Genomic DNA, 8,532 nt, shown 5'->3' with positions numbered 1-8,532 from the left:
TGGGCGTGGCACAGGACACTCAGAGTCCCTCGACGGTGAGAGTGATGTTTATTTACATACAAAACAGACAGTAACAGTGGTACTCATATAACATTCACTGATAAGTCACACGAAACTGAAGACGATACACATAAACATTACATCTACACAGACATGCAACAATACAGGGCTACAATGACCAACGGGGATCATACGCTGACAGGGGTTTAAGTAGACAGACTAACATTTAACATGAATCCCTGTCTAGGTGTACACAATCCCGGGGGGGGGGGCACGTTGTGGCACGCGGCAGGCCGTACCACATGACTCGTGGGGGGGGAGCATTCTGTGACAGAATGTAACTGAAAAGACATATGAGGAGGGGAAAACATTTCTAAAAAGTAAAAAGGAACACGATTCACTGAACAAACATACACACATTTTTTAAAAATGTGTAACAGGTGGCTAGCAACACTAGTTGGTGGCTACTAAAGGGAGGCAGTAACCTGGCACTTTATCATCAGGAAGATCCAGTATCCGCTCCCCCTCATGAGTTCAGCTTTTAAGGTGCTACAGCTGGCATCCATTTTCATCAAACTTGACCTGTGCAGTGCCTACATTATATTAAATTACACACACACACACACACACACACACACACACACTCAAATACATCTACACTAAGGTACATATAGACAAGATGGTTCTTGTAACAGGAGGCTCTGAACTCCACTTGGTGGCCACCAGAGGGAGAATATCTGGTGATGCCCTTTGGGTTGATGAATGCCCCAGCCATCTTGCAACATCTCATCAATGAGGTCTTGCAGCAGGCCATTCAAACATCTTGTGGTCTCCAAGGGTTGCCTGGGTATGGACCCCGCTAAACTATAGATGGTGGTGGAATGACCTTGCCCGATCTTAGTCTGCCTTGTGCAATGTTTCCTGGGTTATGCTAATTTGTATAGATGGTTTGTGCTACGTCCACTTCATATTGGACGTATCAAACACAGGTGTCATTTGATACCCTCAGTGCCAAACTTGTGGCTGGACAAGTTCTCCACCTTCTTAACCCTGAGCGCTTGTTCATCATGGAGGTCTGAGATAGATATGGGGAAGTACTCTTCCAGTGATCAGGTCATGATCACAAGCTCCACACCTGCATCTACTATTCCCACCTACTCTCTCCTGCTGAGAGAAATTATGATGTTGGAGACTGGGAGATTCTGGGAGTTAAACTGGCCCTGGAGGAGTGGTGGTACTGGCTGGAGGGGGCCAAGCATTTGCTCTTGGTCTGAACAGACCAGAAGAAATTGACATATATCCAGGAGACCAAGCAGCTGAACCCAAGGCAAGCTCGGTGGGCCTTATTCTTCAGCTACTTCAGCAGTTGCCTCACATAAGACACCAGCTCTTCCCACACACTGCACAGCAGATGATTATGCATCTGGAGGCTGTCCCAGTCAGCACAAAGTACTTTAGCAGTGAGCCTGTGCAGTAGCCACATCGGCCTAGCTTAGTATTTGACCCACTTGGAGCCATATGTGCTCACAGGAGAGCTTTTCATCTTCCTCCTTGGTGCAGTGGAACTCTTCACAGCTCCCAGTGTTAGGCCTTACTTGGAGCAATGACAGCCACAGCAGTACTCCTCTCAGCCCCATCTGCTCTCTCTTTGAAGTGAGCATAATACGTCATATTCTTCAGTGATGCAGGTGATGTCAAATCAAAATAACAAACAAATCGTCTATAAAACAAATTAAACTAAACCTAATCTATGGAAAAAGAAAATATAAACAAACACAGACAAAAGAAAGACAAAGCAAACCCTACAAATCCTGTTCATAATCTACACACTAGATACAAAAAAAACAAAACAAAACCCAAAATTGGTTTGTTGCTGATAGGACAACCAACTGCAGTAGTATGTCAGCCCTGACAAAAGAAAAGAGCATCTCCCCGTCTGCAGGTACAAGGGAACTTTTGAATCTCCTGCCATCAAGACCAGCTGATTGGTATTGAACACAACATCTTTGTAGCAATAGGGCAAACTTGACCCTGACCAACCTGTTTTCCTAGGTATGTGACTGTAGCCTTACCAAACTCACACTTAGCCTGATTAAAAAAAAACTTGATGCAGTCTATCAAAGACAGCATAAAGGGCCTTCAAAAAGATGTTGGCTCAACAAGATGAATGTACCACTATATCATCCAGATAAACCTCACAACACAAATCCCCTTTAGAATCTGAGTCATAGTGGCTGGTGTGTTTCAAAGACCAAAACCTGTAAAAGACTATATTGCAAAAAATCTAGTGTGACAAAGGCAGAAACTTCAAATGCATAAGAACTTAAAGCACATGCCAGTAGCTCTTGCGCAAATCCAGTTTTGAAACATACCTAGCACAGTCCACCTTATCAACACAATCCTTCATGCATGTCAAAGGAAATTATTCCAGTTATGTCACGGTATTGATTTTTCTATAGTCATTGCAAAAACTCACAGTGCCATCACACTTTGGCATTAGAAGGCAGGGGGAACTCCATGCTCTAAAGCTAGGGACAGCCAACAAATGATCAAGAAGATAATCAACCTACAGCATTACCTGTTGTTTATTTAGATTCACGCAATAAGTATGATGCTTTTTTGGGGTGTGTTCAAAAACATCAATGTTGTGATACAAAGCATGATTACGTGAAGAAATATTTAAAAAATAAAGCAGAACATGATAAATTAACTCAACAATGTATCTGAGAATACTCAGATAAATGAGACAAAAATTAATCTAAATCCAAAAATTTATCCAATGTCTCTGAATTCTGTAAACAGTCCTACACAGTTCAAAATATCATGTTCAAATGCCCCCACCCGCACCACCCCAATAACAGGAATGGCTTGAAATGGTGAAGGAGGAATAACTTGAGTTGAAATTTACAACATGATCTACAATACTTTGCCACATTTGATTTTAGCACAGTTTAGAAAAATGCAAAATATGTAATATAAGCATTAGACACAAAATATGATTCTAAGTTTTCATTACCCACAAGTGACCAGCAAAATCATGATCATGAGCCAGACTCAAACCTTGCTTGCAAAATTTTATAGGGGCAAGCTGGAAAATGATCTCCATTATAAATCTCTCAGAGTTGTTGATATCCATTCACGTATCAATAACTCACACTACTGGTTTTTCAGACAAACCTTCTTTATTCACTGCTGTAGCCCTGCAATGAAAAATGGAGGAATCTTTTTGCTGCTTGATACCCATTTGCATCCTCCCAACTGACAAGGTCAGAGTCAGTACCACAAGTGCTAGACAGCAATTGATCCATCTCAGCATAATGAACAATAAACAGCAACTGTTCACCTGCTAGAACATGGGAACCTGCTGAAGAAACACAAGTGAAGTCAGTTGGCACATCTACCGACAATCTAAAAATTTCCACCGCTGGGATGATGAAGACTAAGGTCACCACCACGAAAAAGAAAGCTATCAAAGATAAGTCACTTCCCTGAATGTAGAACCCTGTGCCCATGTTACAATGCAAGCAGAAAAAAATGATGGGAATTCTAAAGCAAGGCCATGGACTATTGCTTTTGAACCTGGGACTTTGGTACAGGGTCATCAGTAACCTCAGGAGAAGGCAGTACTCATCCACCAGCCAAGTCATTACCAACTATAAAGGAAACCCCCTTTACAGGCAACTGAGAGTGAACAGTGAATTTGGTCCTCCTCCTGACCCATTAACAGAACTGTTTCCCTTAGAATAAATGTCTCATATACAGGATCAACTGCTTGCCTATCTACAGAGATTATAGCTTTAGTAACCTGAACAAAACCAACAGCTTTAGGAGTATGATCTTTGGAAGACTGCATTTTAGTTTTTAATGCCAGGCAGCAATACAATGACTAAATTCATGATTGTCAGACTGAGGAGACCATTTAGAAGATTTAGAATTTGTATGCTTCTCTCTGGACTAGAGAAAAAAAAATCATTACAACACAATGCAGCTTGTGCTACAGTGGAAACATTTTGTTCATTTAAATGAACCACAATTTTATCTAGAAACAAATTCTTAAAATCCTCTAACAAAACTAATTTACACAGTTGCTCAAAATTTGTTACCTTGCTGGACTGAATCCATTTATCAAAGGGTTTGCATTTTCATGAGCAAGCTCTACAAAAACCTGATTGGTGTTTTTTAAGTGCAAATGAAATTTCTGACAATAAGCTTCAAGAGCTAATTCACATGCTCTCAAAACAGCAGCCTTTAATGTATCATAATCAATCATAATCTTCAGGAGACAATGCAGAGCAATCTTATATAGTTCTTGTCATAGTACAGCCCCTCCTCCCAAACGTCTCCCTGTGTGTGCGTGTGTGTGTTCGTTCATCTATATGGCCACACCCTCCCTGTGTTTCACATCTGCTCCTCATTGTGTGTTGTGAATGCGTGAGCATAAAAGTCTTTTGTTTAACCGTGAATATTGTCCGTGTTTGATCTTGTGATAGCCTGAGCGCTATGTTGTCTTTCGTGTGCATAAATAAACGTCATTGTGTGTCACATGGCTCGTCTGTGCATCCTACCAAGCCTCCCCTCATTACAGTTTTCCTAAGCAATCTACACTGCAACAGAAGAGGCCAAACATCCTTCAGCCAGCACAAAGCAACAGCAATGCGTTCAAAAGCACCAATGTATAAGTCTACTTCTGTCTCCCAAAAGGAGACAGCAGCATGTTGTCCCAGATAAAAGAAAAGAGCAGCTCCCTGTCTGCAGGTACAAGGGACCTTTTGAATCTTTTGCCATCAAGACCAGCCAATAAGGATTGAGCACAGGTGGAGCACCAAATGGCAGGTCTCCAAACAGTGACCACCTGAAAGCCATAAAAATAAGAGACAAAAAGTAACACAAACACTCCAAAAACACACCAGACGTATCATTCAACAGCTCCTTCTTCACACAGTAGTGTAGCATTCTGATTCAGTCATGTTCCAGGAAGCACACTGAGGGAGGCTGCACTTTTGTGAATGCAGACAGGTTTGTGTATTTTATAGCACAGAATACCTGCTCAAGACCAATGTATTGTGACATAAAAGTTGGGTACCAGTACATCATATAGGCAGATGATGTATCAGTTGTTACCCTTTCGCTTTGTCAGGATCAATGGTGCTTACCACGGTTGTTCAAGAGCCTGATGACTCACACACCCACCATCTCCCTCACTTGCAGCCTGTTTCTTAGTCAACAGAGGGTGGTGGGGATGGAGTCAAATTGGTGCAGCACCACCAGTGTTGATGGTGTGCTGCACTAAATCAGTCCATGTACAGTCTTTCTGCATCGCCTCAAAAATGTCACTATAATGGTGCAGAAACTGCCATAGCCTCTGTTTTTTCATGGTGGCTTCACCCATGAAAATCTGTGGTGCCTATGATTTGAAAATACACCCCACCCCCAGAGGTACCACAGCCGGCTCTGACGTTAGGTGATCACATCCCCCAGAGCTTCCCCTGTGGAAAACAAATGCCACACTGCCAAATGCCACACTTCTCTGCTAACCACTATGGACAGCTTCAATTGTCTCCTCTTTAAGCCCAGTTTTTCCTTCTTGAGGTTGAGCTTTGTCTGAGTTGCCCTGCAGGTTTACTGTATAAGCAGGAGTCAGGACTTGTTTACTTAGGCCCCCATCAGAACTAAGAGCCACTTCCTCCCTCTCATGTCAACTCAGCTGCCTGTGACAGACTTGAAGTGTTTCAGCACTAATTCTCCTTGCACAGCCTTCTGGAATGCTGGGGATGCCTGTCAAATCATCATGTTTATCTTATCCAATCTTCCTTTAGCCTCCGCCTCTCTGGAGCAGCGACCTGACCGACAATGCTGTCGGCACCTTCCCAAAACTTAGCTGGAGAGCCGTAGTCAATTCTGCCAGGTCATGTGGTTCTGGCAACAGATCCACAAGCACCTGCAGTGCATTCTCCTCTTCCGTCAACCATAGTTGCATTGCAGTGACAGCCTCTGTCTGTTCATGACATTGGGCAACCAGTCACAGTTTTGCAGAGCACAGATCCCAGGCAACCTCAACTTTGTAGAATGGTAAGCAGAGCCCTGCCATCTCCCTCTCATCAATCACCAGCCGGGCTCCGTTGTCAAGCATTGCCACAGTGACTCCCTTGCCATTTCCCAGAGTCATCCACCTCGCTCTCAGCTGGCTGCTCAGTACCACCTTCCTCCAGGCTATGTCTGCATTAGGTGATACTCTGATTGATTTCTTCTGCTCAAAAACAGCTCTTTTCTTGCAAGTAGAAGTAAAAAGAAACACAGCAAAACAAGTAGGAAAAGAAAATGGAAAGGAACATGGAAAACAGGGGAAGATAACAAAAAAGAGACATACAAGAGAATACCACATCTCTAAAATGCTAGTTTAACGAAAAAGGAAAGCAAATCATCCAACAAACACTAAGACACATTTTAAAAAAGCAACAATACAATAAGAAAAAACAAATAAGTCAGCAAGCACACAGCATCTTTGGAGTCCTCATTGTGCTCCTCTGGCTCTCTCATTGGCCCACACCCAAAGTCTGGTAGCAGCTACTACAGTACTCTTAAAAGATAGAGCACAGGGGAGACAAAGTGGGGATGGAAGAACTTGAGGCGCTGAATGCCATTTATTCGGTTATGGATGTATACGCATCTTTATTTTTATCATATAAATTCAGTATGATTTTAATTACTTGATGAAATTTCACAGCCCTGTGCATATGTACTTGCCTACATTAGAGTGTAGAAGAGTTCTTTCTAGGACCAAAATCATTAGTACTGCATGTAAAGCTCCATGTTTCAAGCAATCATGTCTGTTTTTCTTTTTTCGTTGCAACATTCGAAAAAGTTTTAATAAGGCTGATATGCTTCCTTTGTACAAGTTGCATGGTACCACGATACTAAGGGGAATGGTGGTGACTTAGGTCAGCTATTTTATGAAACAATGTATCAGAGCCTGACATTTAAGTTTCTGCAATAGAGTGGCTTTAAGTAAAAGAGTTTGTATTTAATATTTAAGTAGCGGAGCGTTGAAGGACTTGGAAGGGAAAGTGTATCTATAATTGCATTTATCATTTTTGTGCATCACATTGATTGCTCCATTATAATGCTAAAATCTATATGGGGTGTTAAACCATGTCTGATTTATGCATTATGAATCTTATTGCAAATTCAGCATTTGTGTTTTTATCCTTTTGTTTATTAGGCAGCTCTGAAATGGAACAGTCAGCGCCTATTGCAGCACAAGGAGGCATTAGTAAATTAACTTTACTCTGCTGGTCGTTGTGTTTGATTTACTGATGTTGAGTCTAGCGTGGTGGATCTGAGAAAGACCTTTTGTAGATAATATAAAGTCAATGATATTTAGTTACCAGTGTGACACTGAAAACGAAAAAGCAGCTTTATCTGGATATGTGTTAATTATGCCAATCTCCGGACTTAACATCTGGTGGCACTGCCCTTCATATAGCATTCCTAGAAAGCACAGGATACAATTCAAAATTACTCCACTTTCATTTTAGCTTCTTTGTAATCAAATATGCATGTTGAAAAGACTCCAGAAGAAATATAAACATATGAAATGAAGATGTGCCTTTGAACTAAGACTTCTGCTTTTTCTGGCTCAGAGAGTGCCATTTGCCTAATCTGTACAGAAAATGCATGCACTATTATCAGTGACATCATATTTCTTTGATGAATGAGAAACATTTTCTGGTAAACATTCAAGGCTTGTACTTGGGATGTTCTCCAAAGAGAAATTTGTGATTGGTCAGTCTTGCTGTTGTTACCACATACAACTGTAATAATCCTTTTGGTGTTCACATTTGTAAAACTATACCTTTATTGACTTTGACATAGACTTCCAGTAATTTATAGTATATTATGTCTGTATAATGTGATTATGTACATTATTTGAAAATTGAGTGGTCATTTATATGTATAGAACATTAAACTTTAAAAAATGTGTCATTTAAAAGCAAAATTATAGAATTACCCGTGTTCCACTCACAGTCAAAGGACATTTGAATGTGTCGTGTCATGAATGTGTCATGTCATGAATGTTTCATAAATGTATCATGTTATGAATGTGTCATGTAATCTAGTCGTGTATCCTCTCGCTCTCACAAAAAAAATTGATTATACTGAAGTCTCATTATAGGCTCAAGCAGAGTTCTCTGATAGGATTACATAGTGCAACTTTCATAAACTACTATTGTAAGCATCTGCCAATTATATTGGAAAATTATAACTTCAAATACTTTCGCATAATAACCCCAAAGTGTAATGGCTAATTACAGAATCTACTGCATATAAGGAAATTCGTAATATCTTAAACTTTCATGCAGGTAATGAAAACATGGTCCTTAAATAATGCTGCTGAACAAGAGACACGCAAAGATCCACAGACACAAGAGATCCAGAATTACTCTTCACCCTGTTCTTTCATTAGGCGAAGCGAATCTTTCATTTATATGAGTTCTTCCACCAAGACTGGCAACTATACCTAAGTGTATATGT

The sequence above is a fragment of the Electrophorus electricus genome, chromosome 13 (genome assembly GCF_013358815.1).
Source record: "Electrophorus electricus isolate fEleEle1 chromosome 13, fEleEle1.pri, whole genome shotgun sequence".
Lineage (NCBI taxonomy): Eukaryota > Metazoa > Chordata > Actinopteri > Gymnotiformes > Gymnotidae > Electrophorus > Electrophorus electricus.
This window is presented reverse-complemented; position numbering follows the sequence as displayed.